This window comes from Azolla caroliniana, unplaced genomic scaffold (genome assembly GCF_043228905.1).
Source record: "Azolla caroliniana isolate FFs.n. ecotype wild unplaced genomic scaffold, voAzoCaro1.0.p SCAF_9, whole genome shotgun sequence".
Taxonomy (NCBI): Eukaryota; Viridiplantae; Streptophyta; class Polypodiopsida; order Salviniales; family Salviniaceae; genus Azolla; species Azolla caroliniana.
This window is the reverse complement of record NW_028230444.1, coordinates 8,718,010-8,737,464: the sequence shown is the minus strand read 5'-3', so window position 1 is coordinate 8,737,464 and position 19,455 is coordinate 8,718,010. Positions and strand designations below refer to the sequence as shown.

Here is a 19,455-nt window from a genome sequence, read left to right as displayed (position 1 = left end):
TGGATTTGAACCATGGTGGGTTCTTCGTGAAATTATCACAAGTATCATCTAGATGACAGTATACCTGAGTTTTGACTCAATGTAGCAGGTTTGACTGTCCACACTCTTAATTTTCCTGCTCCATCAGGGAACATGCTCCGTTGCTCATATTTTCAAGCCAAAATTTCCATTTCAATCATCTCGAGCTTTTTAGTTGATGGTGATACAATCCACAAGATTCAATGTTCTTGCGAAGTTATGTGCATACGTTGTCGCAATGACGTGCATGTGTGTGTTGCTCGAGTGGGACCATGGGGGCCTTGGACTAGGGAGTCGAAAAGGATGAGGAAGTCGGAGATTCACAATCGTCAGAGAAACTCGTCAAACGTTCTTTAGTTTGCCTTTGCTCATCATCTTTTCCCCACTCATTGACCTTTCCCACTCGTCGACTTTAGCCACTCATCGACCTTAGCTCATCAACTTCTCTCGACTTGTCGACCGTTCTCATTCATCAACCTTAGCCACTCATCGACCTAGCTCGTCGATTTTTCTCCACTCATTGATTTTTTTTCACACTCGTCAACTTTTCCCACTTGTCGACCTTAGCTCGTTGACATTTCCCCACTCATCGACCTTTCACACTCGTTGACCTTTCCACTCATCAACCTTAGCTCTTTGAACTCGATATGGGTGACAACTAGAATGGTGATTAACGCACGATTGGGGTTGAAACACGCAACTAAGAGAATTTGCAAGAGATTAAGACAAAAATGTGGACAAATTCACAAAGAATATCTTACAAATTAGGGTTTTATAATTATTAGGCTAGATATCATGATTTTGGTGGTTTATACAAAATGGTCATATGATTAGAATACAAACGAAAATGAAACGATGCAAAGGAGGGGCTAAAGAGTTTTCGGAGTAGGTAAGTCAAAGTAGAAGAAGAAACCCAAAACCAAACCCTAAAACTCTCTAGTAAGAAGAAGAATAGAAAACAAAATCCTCACAAGGCCCAAGGCTTGGTAAAAAGAAGAAACCCTAGATGCTCACAAAGAAGAAAAGAAAAAACCTAACTTTCTAGAAGAAGAAGAATAGAATAACCCTAATGATTCCCCTCAAACTAAAAAATGGAAACCTCCCAAACCCTAATGATACACCCTTGACCAAAAATGGGTGATCTAAAATAAGCCCTCTTCTCCTCATTTTATAGAGAAAAGGAGGTGCCTATATTTGACATTAAATACATTTATTTTCCTCCTTTCTTCAAAAAAGAAAGGGAATAATTAAACCTTTATTCATGTTACACTAGTAAAGACTTAAACTTTGCACCCGAGAAGTCCATTGAATAGCTCCAACCATTAAACTATTTAGTCTTAGTATTTAATATTTATTTATTTTTATATATACATATCTTTTGGTAATGTGAGTGGGCCTTCACTTTTTCACTTTTTCTACCTTTAACCTCGCCACATCATGAAAACATGTGCTACTTGAGGGGGACCACCAAGGACTTGAACTAGACAGGATGTATGGCTGGAAGGCTCGTTAGAATAGAAAGATCCTAAGAGTCAAAAGATCGCCAGAGTCAAAGGTAACCCAGAATCAAAGATAGGTCAAAACCGAAAGGAGGTCACAATCGAAGGTAAGTTAGAGTTGAAGATTCTTTAGAGTCGAAGGGGAACAACACAACACAATAGCTCAAATCAAGACAAAGGTGTTAGGAAACAGATCCCTCCGGATGGGATAGGAGTACCCGGAAACGGAAGACCCGGTGAGAACCGGATGACGAGTGCCCGACAAGAGCCGGATGGTGAAGGCCCGGTGAGAACCGGATGACGAGTGCTCGGCAAGAGCCGGATGGTGAAGACCCAGTGAGAACCGGATGACGAGTGCCCGGCAAGAGCCGGATGATGCAGGCCCGGTGAGGAGTGCTCACCGGATGAAGGGACATATTCGTAAATATGTTTCTGAGAGTCCATTGGGGCTATATTTGTAAATAGCCGAAAAGTCATATTAGTATAAATATGACTTAGGGCAAATTTAGTGAGTAGTTGTCATTCTTGTTGGTGCAAGATTTGAGTGCAACTGTGTACAGAGAGAGAGAGTGAGAGACGAAGAGGACGTTGTCTCTGTTGTAACCGCCACTTGTGGCGAAGATAGTGAACAAGAGGTCGTTGCCTCTGTGTTCATCTATTGTATACTGTAACATAGTGATAGTTTGCAGTTTGTGGACTGCCGTGGTTTTTCCCGTGTTTGGGCTTTCCACATAAACATCCTGTGTACTCTTCTCTTTACTGTGTCGTGCGTACATTACCCGTTTTTTTGTGTTTGATCCTAGACTCGGTTGTGGCCGAGCGTTGTTTTTCGGAGTGTGTAGTCCTTTCAAAAGGTGCTCAATAATTAATCAGTTTTCATGCATGTTTGAAGCCAAGATGGGAAGAGCTCTGTCCAATTCTTGATTATTCAGCCAAATAATAAAAGAAATAAGGATATCCTTATAATAGAAATCAAAATGTTTTTTAATGTGTGTTATTAGGGAGTAGGACAACAATAGTTCGGAGCACACTAAATTCTTGTAGTTTTGTAATAAACATTGTTCTCCAATTAATAATAAAAAGTCTTGTTTTTTCTCAAATTGGAGTGTATGAGCAAAATTCCATTGAACAGAAATAGAAAAAGAGGGCACAACATGTAGAAATCAATGAAGGAATCATAATCTACTAGATGAGGATGAACACATAAATGAATCCATGGAAGTTGTCTCGTTTCAATGAAACTCTTGATGAAATGGAAATTGTTGTATGGAGCCTTCCTGGGGTTACGATAAGTTCAATTAATTCCGTTGCCATGTACAATGGCATTGAAGAATATCCACAAATTCTTGCTCACAAATGAGATCCAAGTCAACACAAAACATAAGACGGTGGATAAAAAGGTGAAGTATATGGCCGGTTCATTATGAAAAGGAAGGGATGAAGAAGTGGTGGTGGATCCTAGTTTGAGTGACATGAAAGGTATTGGTCACATCTTCATTGAAGAAACATGAGGGAAGCTCCAAGCTGGTGGGGGTGGATTCCTTTCACCCAAAGAGGAGGTGAAGTTCAAGGGATAGATGTTGGAGAGACATGCAAAAGGGTTTTTGCTTTCGCGCCACAAGAAATAGTTTGTGTTGATCCTATGCCAATGTAGAGCCAGTGGTGATTTCGATGCTTTTTAGAACCCTTGGCACACACCACATCACGACGTCATTGTTGGGTACTACTAACAAAGCATGGGAGGATGGCCGGAGGATTGAGATTGAATAGTTGTTGATAGATAGATAGACAAAGAAACAGACAGATAGAGGCATAGATATCTTTTTAATGTTTACAGAAAATGGATTGCGATGTATGAGATGGGAGTTAGCCCATGGAGAGAATCAAACCAATTTTGTGAAGCACTATTGAGTGAGCAAGCTCAACTCGGGCCGATCGGCTTAAAAAGTTGAGAATTGGATCGGATGGAAACCGATCAGTTAGGCCCAGATTGACTAAAGAAGTTAGGAGCCGGATCGGATGGAGACCGATCGGGTAGGCCGGATCAACGGGGGGCCGGCAGGCCGTTAGGACCTATATTCCTCGTAGGAATATTTTAGGTATTAGTGTCAGTAGCTCATTTATGAGAATTGAAGTACTTGTCAGTCCTTTTGAGGAATTGTATAAATAGTGCTCACTGAGCACATTGCATGCATAGAGTGTTGATTATTTTGAATTGAAGTTTTGTTGTCTGCTCTCTCATACTGTGTTATCTACATTCTCTTTGTTTACCTAACTATTGTTGTTTTGGATAATCGACTATATATTATGTGTCTTCCAGACATGCTTTCACATGTATTCTTTTACATGGTATCAGAGCGGAAGGGTTAGAAGAATCCTCTTCTGCCGACAAAGCGAACAAGTCACAAACAAGTTTTTCGTCTTCTAGAAAGAAAAGTGATGAACATGGACATCACTAGTTTTTGTCCGTACATGAGTTTGGCTGACATGAATCCTATCATCGAACTATGAGTAATCTTGTTAGCCCATAACGCATAGGGTAGCAATTGTGGCCAATTCCCGACTCACCCTTCACAGGCTCTCACAATTGCCTTGACTATAGTTCCATGTCCACACTCTATCTTCCCATTTGCTTTCAGGTTATAGGCAGTCGTGAGAGAGAGCGTCACCCCGAGTCATCCAAAGAGCTCCATAGGTTCATAAGCATTTATATCTCCATGGCTCGCTACTATCTTGCCCACGCAACCATATTGGTAAATAGCATCTTTGAGCAAGAATTTGCACACAACTGTCGTCGTTTTGTTCATCAAGGCCCTTCGTTCTACCTAATTTGTTAGGTCTTCTCTGGTTAGCACAAGATACTTCATTTGACCCACTCCCATTGGCATTGAAACCAAATCTACCATCCATTTTGACAGGAACCTCAGTTACCCAGTCGGTCTGATTAGTCAGTTCATGGCGCGGCCAACCGAGGAGCACCTTCAGTACGCACAACGCGTACTCCAGTACGTTAGTGGCACTAAGGACTGGGGGCTTCTATATCGGACTGATATTGTTGTGCAATTAGTCGGTTACACCGATGTTGATTGGGCTGGAAACGCCAGCGATCACCGATCCACATCCGGATTCGTGTTCTCTCTTGGGAGCACCGCGATCGCGTGGAGTAGCAAGAAGCAACCGACAATTGCACTGTCGAGCACCGAAGCCGAGTATAGAGGAGCGGTTGTCGCCACATGCAAAGCCATCTGGCTAAAATGGCTACTTAAGGATCTACAGGTGGAGGTGTCCGATCCAACGACAATCTACTGCAACAACCTCAGCAACATCCAGTTAGCGAAGAACCCTGTTTTCCACGCCCGGACTAAGCACATTGAGGTCCACTACCACTTTGTCCGCGAGCGTGTCCTCTCCGATGAAGTTGAACTTCAGTATGTTCCGACGGATCGGTAGACCACCGACATTTTCACTAAGCCCCTTGGTCTCGACAAGTTATGGCAATTCTCGGGTGCGCTTGGGTTGCGACACCTCGATGTGCCGAACTTGAGGGGGAAGAGAAGTCCCGGAAGACTATAGAAGGGAGCAGGAAAGGAGCGGAAGAGACCGTGACGCCAAGTCGAATGACGAATTCGATTTTGGGTGCAAATACAAAAATACCTTCAATGAGGTATATATATGTTTCATTTGCAAGGGTGCACATGTGCTAGGAGAATATAGGTACAATGTGTAAGTCCTATATTAAATGAGCATGGAGTGGTGGACCTACAATGTATCCCACTCAAGTACAAAATCCTATTTAAGGCTTTATGGTCAACACACTAACTAGATTCTATCTAGGTAGCTACTAAGTTACATGTGTTGACTAACTAACTAAACTAGGTTGAGCTTGATCTCTCAACACGCCCCCTCAACCTCAACTGTGAGGCGTCCAACATTCGGTATTGTTTTCAGCGTTGTCCGGCTTCCGATGTCGGCTTCTGTGCAGCTTCCATCCGGCCTTCGGCTTTCCTCGCCGTGGCAATCTCAGTTCCTCCTCCTCAAGCCGGTGACGAAGGCTTGTAGTGTGTGGGTGAAGGTCGACTACTTCCACCCATCGTGGGTTACGAGCTGCTTCGGTGGAGCTCTTGGGCTCTTCTTCGGCCGCTATCTTCATCACGAAGGCGTAATGATGGGCCATATACTCATTGTAGCCAAGCCGAGCGACGGGATTCTTCTCTCTAGAAGAGCGTCGAAGTTTTTCGCTTGCCGATGTGAGCGCCTTCTTTACTCCGGGTGTCCGCATGATGGGTACACCGAACTCACTGTCTAGTGAGGGAGCCGATCCATCCGAATCATTGTCATCGAGGTGGTTGACTTCGTATTCGAGCATCTTGCCCTTGCCCTTGTCCGATTTCGGACTTGGCCGCGACGTGCTTGGGTCACGTGGGGGCTCTTGTGGCCCACTAGGCTTTGCCATAATCAGACTTTCGTCGTTCATATGTGCGAGTTGATCTTTGGCTTCTACCTCTTGTTCGGCGTAATCCGCATCGAGCGTAGTCGGAGTCGAAGAGGCCTCTGGTGCGTAACAGGATGTGTACTCGTCGAAGACTACGTCTCGACTTACGTGAACTTCTCGTGTCGACGAGTTGTAGCACTTGTATGCCTTCTTCTCGAACGAGTATCCTATGAGGATACATTCCTCCGACTTCACGTCGGGCTTCTGTCGTTGTTCGTTCGGGATGCGTACATTCGCAATGCTTCCGAACACCTTGAGGTGCGACAGGATCGGCTTCCTTCCAAAGAGGAGCTCGTATGGAGTTAGCTCATGGACTCCATTGGTGGTGCACCGATTCATGAGATAGACGGCCGTGGATGCCGCTTCGGCCCAATAGAAGTTCGGCATGTGCTTCTCATGCATCATGGCACGTGCTATCTCAAGTATTTGCCGATTCTTCCTTTCGGCGACTCCATTTTGTTGGGGTGTGTGTCGGCATGAGAATTCTCTACGAATGCCTTCACTTTGGAGGTAGGAGGTGAATTCGTCGGAGAAGTACTCCTTTCCTCCATCTGATCGTAGGCATCGAATGTGCCGACCGGTTTCTTTTTCAACTTGCCCCTTGAGCTTTTGGAAGTGGGAGAACACTTCGCTCTTCTTCTTCATCGGGTAAATCCATGCGTAACGTGAGTAGTCGTCGATGAAGGTTACGTAGTATCGACATCCGCCGATCGTCGGCGTTTGAGCCGGTCCCCATACATCCGAGTGTATGACGTCGAGGAGGCCTTTGCTTGCGGAGCTCTCCTTCGGGAATGGGAGTCGATGTTGTTTGCCGAGTTGACACGCTTCGCATACTCAGTCGACTCGTTTCGACTCGAATGTCGGAAGTCCGATGACGACTCCCTTCGTTTGCATCGCTCGAAGCCGTTGGAGGTTTATGTGGCCGATTCTCTTGTGCCACAACTCGATGCTTTTCTCGGTTTTGAGACCTTTGGCGTACATTGCCGATTTCACCTCGTTCGAATCGAGGATGAACATTCGACCATCTCTCCACCCCTTCGCTATGAGTCGGCCATCTTTCTCAATGAAGCATCCTTCTTTGTTGAAGCGGACTTGCATGCCTTGCTCCACGATTTGGCTGACGGAGACCAAATTCTTCGTTATTGTGGGCACGTGCAAGACATTCTTGATGCAAGTTTGTTCGCCTTCTTTCCCGAATGGGACATTGTTGATGTGCCGAATGGGGTGCGTGGTGTCGTCTCCTGTCTCTATAAAGCCGGGTCAATCCAGTGTTCGTAAATCACGAAACCACTCTTCGTGAGATGTCATGTGATGTGAGGCGCCGGAATCTACGAACCACACGTCTTCCGGATTGGAGATGCTTGCGGAGTCGGAGGCCGTCATAGAGTTCGCTCTATGTCGCATTACGAATAGTCCGCCGTAATCCTCGTATTCGGAGTTGTTGGCGTAGTTTGTGAGTTGTCGGCTTGTCGAACCCGACTCGCTTCTTTTCTTCCGACACTCCACCTCATAGTGGCTGATTTTTCCACAATAATTGCAAGTTGCGAGCCTCGTTTGCCGACCTTGTTCGGCTCGGAAGCTCCCCCTTCTTCTGAAGGGTCCTCGATGGCTTCCTCTTCTACCGCCACGACCTCTTCCTCGACCATCGTCTGAATTCGAGAAGAACATTTGTCCTTCCAGTGTCTTGCTTTTGGTTCGAATGTGGTTTTCTTCGACCAATAACATCGATTGGAGGTCAAAGAACGAAGGAGGGTTATCTCTCGCCAAGATTGCCATCCGTAGTGGATCAAATCGTTGTGCGAGGCCGCCCAAGCATACTTGAACCATCTCATCTTTGTCGACGTTTATGTTGATTGAGCCAAGCGAGTCACAAATGCTCTTGATTTTGGCGGTGTAGTCCGACACGGACATGTCTTTTTGCCGGAGTTGAAGTTTGCGGGCAGTCGTGTTGACGGCGAACATTTTCTTTAAGTTCTCCCACGCCTCTTTAGGCGTCTTGGCGTCTCGAATGTGGCTAAGTATATGGTCGTGGACACATGTTACCAAGCAATACATTACCCGACTCGCTCCTTGCTCCCACGTTGGGTAGTTGGCGTTTGTGTCATCGGGCTTGTTCTCGAGTGCGCCGTTGATGTAGCTCCAATACCCTTGGCCAACGAGTTATTGGGTCATCTTGTACTCCCAAGATGAATAATTGCTCCGGTCTAGCTTTTCGCTAGGGAGCGAGCTACCCATTTGTGTGTTCATGTTGTTTTGTGTCTTCCTTTTTGGCTCCTCTTTCTTCGATCACGTACTTGTGCTACGTAGCGGCACTAAGGTAGTGGATGGCCATAATTTGTCGTCGGCGTTTTGAACACACAATCACAGAGTCGGGTAGGCTTAGTGGATTTTCTAAACCACACGCTCTGATACCATGTTAAGGATTAGGTAATTAATTAAGGAATAATTATTACCTAATTATGTGATTACGTAGCGGAAGATTAAGTGATATGTGCGTGAGAGGAAGAGAGAGAGAAGTACACTTATGAACACAAAAACAAGATGGGGGATGATAAAGTATATTAAAAGGTAAATATCATTAACTATCATCAAATACAAAAATACCTTCAATGAGGTATATATAAGTTTCATGTGCAAGGGTGCATAAAGTATATTAAAAGGTAAATATCATTAACTATCATCAAATACAAAAATACCTTCAATGAGGTATATATAAGTTTCATGTGCAAGGGTGCACATGTGCTAGGAGAATATAGGTACAACGTGTAAGTCCTATATTAAATGAGCATGGAGTGGTGGACCTACAATATATCCCACTTAAGTACAAAATCTTATTTAAGGCTTTATGGTCAACACACTAACTAGATTCTATCTAGGTAACTACTAAGTTACATGTGTTGACTAACTAACTAAACTAGGTTGAGTTTGATCTCTCAACATAAACTGTTACGCAAACCAGTGCGCAACGAGAAGTCATAGCGGTGCATAAACTGCGAGGCCATTGGAAAGATATTCCGCGTAGGAATATATTTTGGGAGTTAGTGTAGAGCTCAGTTATGAGCATTAAAGTACGTGTCAGTACTTTTGTCAGTCCGTATGGACTTGTATAAAAGTGCTCACTGAGCACATTCTATGTACAAACTGAGTATTATTTTTGAATTGAGTTGTGTGTATTAACTCTGTCTCTATCTCTGTCTCTCCCGCATATTGTGTGTGTCCAAGCTCTCCATTAAACCTGTGTTTTCCTACGTTCTGCTTTTTGTTGCTTCTGCACGTTGTTCTTTTTACAATTTGTTATTTGAAGCTTGGAGACATAAGTCTGAGTGATTTTTTAGTTTTAAGTTTTAAGTTTTGTGAAATTGGAAGATTAGGGATTTTTTGAGTAATTTTTATGTAACATTTTCATGGGAAACTTTTGTTTTACACTTAGAATGTTTTGAAGCTTTTTATGTCTATTTCTGGAGTTTTTTATGTCTATTTCTGAGTTGGGCTCCTGATATGAGTCGGTCGGGCTCTTGGTGTCAGAGAGTCGGGCTCTTGGTAACAAACGTTGTCACCTTTTTATCCACATCGGACGGTGCAAATCGCACGCGCCCTCAGCTGAGCGACCTACACCGTTCGTGCTCATGATTCTCGTGAATAGGGCAAGTGAGGGAATCACGAGCACGAACGATGTAGGTCACTCAACTGAGGGCGCGTGTGCGTTCAATGTGGATAAAAAGCTGACATACATTATTAGAGATTAGGTACTAAAGTAAGAATAAAATAAGGATATATCAATGATAGATCTAGAAAGAATAGAGAGAAAAGAGAGAAAGAAGGGTGCCGATCCACCCGACCACCCCCGAGCGAAGGGATCGAGACGGACTCGAGCCTCGATCGGCGTCCCATACCACCGCCTTGGCGTCGAGTCGTACCTGGACGATAGCGCGCTTGCTACAAGAGTCGTTCCACTCACGGACAGAGTCTCGACGTAGTCAATGCATGTTGAAATGAGGGTAGCTAGGCCTCTTATTTATAGTAATTCTCAAGGCCCCCAGCCATGTTCACACTTGGCCTCATGGGTTGTCTCAATCCCAAGGATTAAAAGTAATCCTCCCCTTCTTTAGACTCTTTGTTTAACCCTCACACTTATCCACGTGTATAGAATACTACGACAATTCTCACCACGGGATATTATATGGTCATGCCCGTAACATACTCCCCCTCTTTAAAACATTGCACTCTTGCAATGGAAAGTTAGGGAAGTTAGTTGTTAGAGTCGTTTCGCGTTCCCATGTGGCATCTTTGATTGATTTATCCATCCATTTTATTTTAAATTCTCGGATTTCCTTAGTACGTAATTTTTTTGTTTTAACATCGAGAATTCTTTCTGGTACATGTGGTTTAGAAGATAAATCTTCAGAAATAACCAGAGTTTCAGTTGTAACTGTATTGTCGCCAGAACCTAGAAGTTCTTTTAGACGACTTACATGAAAGACTGGATGTATTCCAACACCATCGGGAAGAGCGAGACGATAGGCTGATGATCCAATGCGTTTGAGGACTGTAAAAGGTCCACAAAACCGTGGGGCTAACTTAGCGCACTTACCCGTAGACAATGTCTTAGAATTGTGAGGTACACGTAAAAATACCTTCTGTCCAGGGCTGAATACACGAGGTTGCCTATGATGATCGGTATAAAAACGCGCTCTATCTTGAGTTGTTTTTATATTATCCCGTGCAATATGCAACATATCTTGCATATCCCGAAGAAAGTTTTGCGTACTTCGCAACTCATCATGATGTATATTAACATCAATCAGGGCTCGTGGCTGAAATCCATACATCAACATAAAAGGACTATATCCCGTCGACGTATGCTTGGAGCTGTTATAAGCAAACTCCAAAATTGGGAGGTAACGTTCCCATTTTGTTGGTTTTGCACCAACGTATGCTCGAAGCATGTCCTCAATAATTTGATTTACTCGTTCTGTCTGTCCATCGGATTGAGGATGATCCGTGGAGCTCATGCTCAACGTAGTTTCTAACTTCTTAAAGACTTGCGTCCAGAAGTCACTAGTAAACTTTGGATCTCGGTCACTCACGATATCCATCGGTAACCCGTAAAAACGAAATAACTCATCAACGAATTGGTAAGCCAATTCAGGAGCTGTTACCGTGGTTTTAGTAGCAATAAATCTGGCCATTTTAGTTAGTCTGTCAACCACAACCCATATGGCATCATGACCTTTTTGGGTGCGAGGAAGGCTAACAATAAAATCCATGGATATACTTTCCCACTTATTATTGGGAATGTCCAAGGGATGTAAAAGTCCTGCGGCTTTAAGTCGCTCGGCTTTGTTAACCTGACATTGGTGACATTTAGTCACATAGCTATGTATGTCAGGACGCATCTTAGGCCAATAAAATTGAGTGGAGATGAGAACGAGTGTACGATGTATTCCAGGGTGCCCTGCTGAGGGTGCATCATGGCATTCAAAAAGAATTCTCTTTTTGACCTCAGGTAAATCTGGAACACAAACCTTCCCATTACGGTAGAGCAGACCGTTAGCAATGTGGAAGTATTCCTTCGAGGGTGTGGTGGTGTCTGTTCCAGACTCGACTCTTGCCCAGTATTTTGCAAAATAATTGTCATCAGGATACTTTCCTCGAAGGTGATCATAAAGATCTGATGTTATTTCAGTGAAGCTAAGCATGTTAACTTCACGGATGCGACTTAGTGCATCAGCGACAGTATTCATGGAACCTTTACGATATCGTATGGAAAAATCAAAGTCCTGGATGAGATCAGCCCATCGTGCCTTACGACCTTTCAGGTCTTGTTGGTCACAAAAATATTTCAAGGACTCGTGGTCCGTAGTTACCACAAAGCGATTTCCATAAAGATAATGGCGCCATGTTTTGAGCGCATGTATAACCGCAAATAATTCCTTTTCTTGAACAGTATACCGACATTGAGCAGAATCAAGTTTCTTACTCTCGAATGCTATTGGTTTACCATCTTGATACAAGACAGCACCTATAGCATAATCGCTTGCGTCGGTTTCAACCTCAAAAGGTTTTGAAGGATCGGGTAAAAGAAGTGAAGGAGCCTTGCATACCAAGTCCTTGAGTTCCTTAAAGGCGAGGTCTAGTGTAGCATTCCACACAATAGGTTTTGTAGACTTACGCGTTTGACCTTTTAGAAGATCAGTAAACGGCGTCGTTAATTGTGAGTAATTACGAAGAGCTTTTCGCAAAAATCCGACAAAACCAAGGAATGAGCGAACTTCTCGAATATTCCGAAGAGTGGGCCAAAGCTTGATTTTCTCGATGCGAGAAGGATCAATTTCAACTCCTCGTTCGGTTATGAGATGTCCAAGATAAGTAATTGATTTCTTGAAGAACTCACATTTTGAGATCTTCGCGTAAAATTGTTTGTCACGCAATATTTGTAAAACAAAGCGGACATGTCTAGCATGTTCTTGTAATGTACGGCTATAAACTAAAATATCATCTAAGAAGATAACGACAAAGTTTCCAAGTTGTTCTCGGAAAATGTCATTCATTTCTTGTTGAAATGTAGCCGGAGCATTGGTCAAACCAAAAGGCATAACCAAAAACTCATAATGGCCGTAGCGCGTACGAAATGCTGTTTTAGGAACATCGTCCTCACTTATTCGTATTTGATGGTAGCCAGTACGGAGATCAAGTTTCGTAAAATACCGAGCTCCCTGGAGACGGTCAATTAGATCGTCAGCCCGGGGCAATGGGTACGAATTCTTGATCGTCACTTTATTCAAGCGTCGGTAATTAATACACATACGCCATGTGCCCTCTTTCTTTTTAACCAAGAGAACTGGTGCACCCCATGGAGATTTACTATAACGTATATAACCCATTCGTAAATAGTCCTTAAGTTGCTTAGCTACCTCATCCTCTTCAGATCGACTTAGGCGATACGGAGGTATACTAATGGGTGCAACGCCAGGTACAATATCTATACGATGGTCTATATTACGTTTAGGAGGTAAACCATCGGGTAGTTCACTCGGAAAAACATCACGAAAATTGTTTACGATTTCATCAAGTTGTTTTTGTTCAAAATATGTTAATTGACCCGAGACATTATCGATATTGTAAACGTGAATGTCCGGATCAAGTACACAATAAAATAACGTAGAACAAGACAACTCGGATATTGATGGACACGAGGAAACAATCGAGGGGGATTGTTTTGTTACACATTGAATAAAATGCGTACAATCGTTGAGTACAAAAGAAATGGAATGGCGAACCCAATCAATAAATAAAGAAGAGCTTTTATTATAAAACCAGGGATAACCCAGTATTACATCGGTGGTACTAAGATTCATTACATGGAAGTCTACTTCCTCTATATAGGTATCAATAGAAATTCCTAAAGAATGAATCGCCCCGTTGATGTGTTGTACTCTTCCATCAGCCAAGTGCACCGTGTAGGTGTGATCACTTACGGTGGGTTGGATTCCCCATATCTGTACCAAATGATCATTCACAAAATTGTGTGAGCTTCCCGAATCAAATAAAAATTGTACGGGAGATCCATTGATATACCCGTTTGCACGTAGTAAATCATTGGGACCCAATACATAATGAGGGAAAGAACATTGACAATTACTCAAATGATGTGTATAGACCTGAAGGACATTAGGAATCTGACCTTTATGGTCTGTAGCTTTAGGTTTGGCGTCGTGCTCTTTTCGTTGGAGCTTACGACATTGCTCTTTTGTATGACCCTTCTTTTTGCAGAATACGCAAAAAGGATGTTGTCGCTTATAATCGCGATCCATGAATTCGTTGGGTGTCTTGCGTTTCCCAACGAATTGCGACTGCTTAGTCCCGGGCGCTTCGTTGGGTTTGTTATGGTCCTTCTTCGAAGTGCGTTGATAGCGAAGAACTATCTCAACGGCCTCTTCGAAGGATTTTGGATCCTTATCGTGCACTATCCAGTGATAGTCCGAATTGGGGATGCCATTGACAAAACAAGCTATTAACCAATTGTCCCCTTCTAGACCCGATTTTTGGATTTGGGTTCTAGCATGGTGGACATAGTCTTCTAGCGAGGAAAACTTCCTGCTAGAGAGGTTCATTAAGGCTTGTGCTGCCTCGGTTCGAGAGGGAGGTTGTAGAAATTGACCCTTGAAAACTGTGACAAAGTCTGTCCAGGTCTCGGGCAATCTCCCCAAAGTTCGGAGCCCACGCCACCAAGCGGCGGCCTTACCCCCTAGTTCTCGGCCGACATATGCAATCTTCGTACTATCTGGCGTGGGATAGAGCTCAAAATGAGACTCCCATCGGCCCAGCCACGTGCAGATTGCTTCTTCGGTTCTTTCCTTTTTATCTCCCGTAAATGGCTTTACGACAAATGATGGTTCACCCTGACGCTCATCAGGTCGATTAATCTCATTTTGGAGACTAATGACTCGTGCCTCGAGAGCACTTTGAGATTGCCGAAATTCGGTCAACTGCTGCGCGGTTGAACTAAGGAAATGTTGTACTTGTAAAATATACGCCTCAATGGACATTGTCCCAGGAGGATTTCCTTGAGTTCTTTCCGCTTGAGCGGAGGGCATCGGGTCGTTATTCTGAGCCATTGAATGATTATTTCTGGCAAAGAAATAAGATAAGGTCAGACAAATAGTCATAACATCTTGTCGTGGTGTAAACATATCATGGGCAAACATTAATCGATATCATGATCTCACGTCAATACCCCTCTAGACGTATGAGATGAGGTTCAAGATCAAGTTACTATGGTAACACAGAGGTGTTTTAAAAACCATGGGGGTGACAAATGAATGCCTTTCCCTGATCTCTATATCGATTTTTTTCATGGCGGCTCCCCGAGGCTCAACCATGTATGTTCGCGTCATGAATAGTTTATACACGAAAAAAAATGTTAACAATAAACTATGTTTCTGTGCCCACGTATGTGGTTTCGGCTCTTTAAGTCCTATTACGAGGACCCCGAAGTGCACTTAGACCTAAAGTCTAAACATGTATTATAGTCATATGTATCAACGATGTTGTATGGTGTTGGTCATATTTGAACTCGAGACCTCGAGGACAAATACATTAAACACTTGAGCCAACCAAGTAGATTGCGCGTCTTGAATGTTTAATGTTTGAGGCGTATTCGAGATATGCGAGGCATTTGCCCCTATATGTTTTTTTTAAAAGAAACATATAGGTCAAGTGGCCTTATTTCTCCCTCATTTATTACCCACTATGGTTGTACGCTACCTACCCTCAAGCCTCGTAAGTACAATGGCATATGCCAAAGTGTAACCTAATGGTCAAGCCGAATGAGCCCTTGTGTCTTCGTAGGCTCATGTGGCCCATCACATGGTCACGTCATTACGAATGCCACTCGTAAGAACGAGCTCATGGTGGCATCGTATCCATGTAACGAGGGGAGATGTTGGATACGTGTGTCATTAGAGCGACCCTACTTGATGTGGATCAAGCCCGACGTATTCAACATCATTTTGGCTATACGAGGTTCGTTACGTAACGAAATATCAAAGTGACCAACGGGAATTTCAACAATAAAAATTGTTGATAAAAGGGATGGTGACAACGCCATTCTCACAAAAATGTGAGGACGGCCACCAAAATCCTCTCCCCAAGTAGGAAAACATTTGATATGAATCACGTAATCTAAAATATACACATATGTCAATATATCACATATATACGATCAGAGACGTATATAAGTGACCACATATGCGTATACTAAATGAATCGTTTTTTTTTTTATATAGCCAACAATGATGTATTCGGGATACGTAATCGAGGCATATACCTCTACGCACACGAAACATCCGAAAATAAGGTTAAGCGTAATTCGCAATTGAGGTATTGACCTCTTACGCATACTAAACCCAACGCATATCATTTCGAACGAATCGAGGTATTGACCTCGTACGCGAACGTAACATATGTTCGTGAACGTAATACGCAATTGAGGTAGTAACCTCGTACGCATACAACACTCATCACATATGATTTATATGTCAAACGATAACCAATTAAATACCACTTCAACATCATTGAATATATGAAAAAAAAAACTACATATTAAGTATACACATGTATAGAAGGGAGAAGAAAAATTAGATAAAAAAAATTAAGGAAAATTTACCGAAGTTCTTCGCTAATCCTTGTCTGCATGAAGGCGACCGCACAACGATCAATCGCCATCCCACGCGAAGACAAAAAGAAAACCAAAAGAAACGTTAGTACATATGCTCTGATACCAAATATTAGAGATTAGGTACTAAAGTAAGCATAAAATAAGGATATATCAATGATAGATCTAGAAAGAATAGAGAGAAAAGAGAGAAAGAAGGGTGCCGATCCACCCGACCACCCCCGAGCGAAGGGATCGAGACGGACTCGAGCCTCGATCGGCGTCCCATACCACCGCCTTGGCGTCGAGTCGTACCTGGACGATAGCGCGCTTGCTACAAGAGTCGTTCCACTCACGGACAGAGTCTCGACGTAGTCAATGCATGTTGAAATGAGGGTAGCTAGGCCTCTTATTTATAGTAATTCTCAAGGCCCCCAGCCATGTTCACGCTTGGCCTCATGGGTTGTCTCAATCCCGAGGATTAAAAGTAATCCTCCCCTTCTTTAGACTCTTTGTTTAACCCTCACACTTATCCACGTGTATAGAATACTACGACAATTCTCACCACGGGATATTATATGGTCATGCCCGTAACATACATACATACATATTATAAAGATACATATATACATATATACATATATACATGCATACATATATTATAGGGAAAAGTACCAGGATACCCCTGAAAGTTCGTCTATTTATCAGAATGCCCCTGAAAGTTCTAAATTTACCAAACTACCCCTATGTCCAAAAACTTACACTTTATAAAGTAATTATGTATACACTCAAATCTACAAGCCCTATTTACCAAAGATGGAAGAAATGGACCTGAACTAGCCCTATTTACCAAATATTTGAGTGTATACATAATTACTTTAGAAAGTGTAATTTTTTGACATAGGGGTAGTTTGGTAAATTTGTAACTTCCAGGGGCATTCTGGTAGATAGACGAACTTCCAGGGGTATCCCGGTACTTTTCCCTATGTTATAAAGATGCATACATACATACATACATACAGTTAGACAGAGAGACATATGTATATTATACATACATACATACATACATACATACATACATGTATATTATACATACATACATACATACATACATACATACACACACACATGAAACATATGCTCTCCCTCAGAAAATAAACTGAACTGAAACTCACCTCTTGTCTGTGTGTGTGTGTGTGTGTGTGTGTGTCTCTCTCTCTCATCGCCTAATCCTTCTTCTGTGCAGAAAGAGAAACCCTAAATCCTCCCCAACACACACTCACACAGAGACGACATGGCAAGCACACAGGAAACAAGTGTAGGCGGAGCTCTGGCGTCCACCCCTGCGGCCAAGCTTTTCTTCGCCCGAGTCTCAGAAGCAACGCGACACCTTCTCTCCCAGAGGAAGCCATGGCTGGAGCTCGTAGATCGGACCTCCTTCTCCCGCCCAGACTCCATCGCCGAAGCCACAGGTCGAATCCGAAAGAATTCCAACTACTTCCGTGTTAACTACATCCTCCTCCTCACAGCTATGGTCGCCTTCTCCCTCCTCTCTCACCCTGTCTCTTTCTTCTTCCTCGCCTCCCTCCTCGCAGCCTGGGCCTACATGTATCTCATCAGATCCGGAACGTTCTCTGCGTTTGGCCGTTCCTTCAGCGAACGTGAGCTTTTTGTTCTCATGACCGTCCTCTCCATCGTCATCATCTTCCTTACAAACGTCGGATCTGTCCTTATCTCTGCGGCGATTATCGGATCTGTCATTATCTGTGTTCATGCTGCTTTCCGTGTACCTGATGATCTGTTCCTCGATGACGATAGTTCTTCTTCTGGTTTCTTCATCCCTTTCATTGGATCCATCCCTGTTCAACCTCCTGTTAGCAATGTCTAGGGGGGGAGGAGAACCGAAATTCTTATCATCCGTTGTCTACATTTCCGCAATTATACAGTCCAGAATTATAGACGAGACAGGTAGCCTGTTGCCTTCCCTTCTCTAGATTTCTGCAGTATACGATCCATTCAAAAGGAAAGAAATATTATTAAGAGCTAAGAAAGTTTGTCATCTTTCTTTTTTTGTATCCAAATTTCTGTCGAACAAATGCAGATCTAGCTAGAGTTTCTGTAAGTGCAGGTTTTGCTCTGGTTTGTTTTTTTGTCCTCCACTCGTTTATGTCAAGGGAAGCCATCCCAACCGACTATTTTACATGAAGGGTGGAAATCTGATAATGCTAGTATCATCAATTCTTTATGTCATCCATTGATCTTTTTTTCTAAACCTCTGCAACGCAACGTTTTCTATTGACCAGTATTCACGTTTTCCGAGTCTGTCTGTAAAAATTTGCAGTGTAAAGACATAATTTATTTTATTCTGTCTGTTGTAATTGGAAAGCGTCCCTACAAATCATCTTAAAATGCATAGGATTGAACTGTTAGATCAAATGCCGCGAACATTTGCTCTCAATCAGATCTTTTGGTTCCATTGCACTTATAATTGATCAACCTCTTTTTGACAAGGTGGCATCTTGCCCTAAAAAATGCAGTCAAAATAGATCAATTTTTTCCCTTGCATCTAAATTTCGGCAACTGAACCATAATGGTTTGCGTGAATAATTCAGTTCAGTTTTTTACATAGCATCACGTGTTAATTCTAGTTATAAGATCATTGGGCATTCCTCTTCCTGCAACCACCCTCCAAACGGTAAAGGAAGTTGGTAACTTGCAATTTTCTTCAAGATTTTGTGGTGGCAGTTCCTAATTTGTTTTCTTGCCATTTGCTCTATTTTTTTCCATGCTGAAAAAAAATCAATTGAATTGCTGTGAACGTCTTGAAATATGTGATCAAACAATTTCTTCATACATGGAACTGTTAATCACAAGAAATCTCATTTTGCTTGCAATGAGACACATTCCCTGTGTAGCGTACAATTTCATGACAATGTGTGCTCATTAATTAAGCTTTTTTATGACCCTTGTGTTCTTTCTGTTATGTTAGCATTTGCCAATATGTATATGCAAGAAGTATGGAATTTTTCTCATGCTTCTTCGCATGCAATTTGGGATGATGCCTCAAATATATAGAAAAATAGATAGCCTTAGGCTGCCAAAAGCCTCTGGATATGAAGCATTTTTTATAGGAATCGAGTTTCATGAACATCAAGCATTATTGTTATGTCACCTGAATCTCTCAGGGCATCAAAGCCCCACTGCATTTGAGTTTACTTTCTCTGAAGAATAAGGTTTCATGATGTAAAGACTCTTCTTGTGTGCAATGCATGTATCTATCCTATCCAGAA

The 19,455-nt window shown here is 42.8% G+C and overlaps 1 pseudogene; it reads left to right on the top strand.

The window, feature by feature from the left end:
* The first annotated feature begins 17,387 nt into the window (after positions 1-17,387).
* On the top strand, positions 17,388-18,410 carry LOC147860108 (PRA1 family protein B2 pseudogene; annotated as a pseudogene).
* The last annotated feature ends 1,045 nt before the right edge of the window (positions 18,411-19,455 follow it).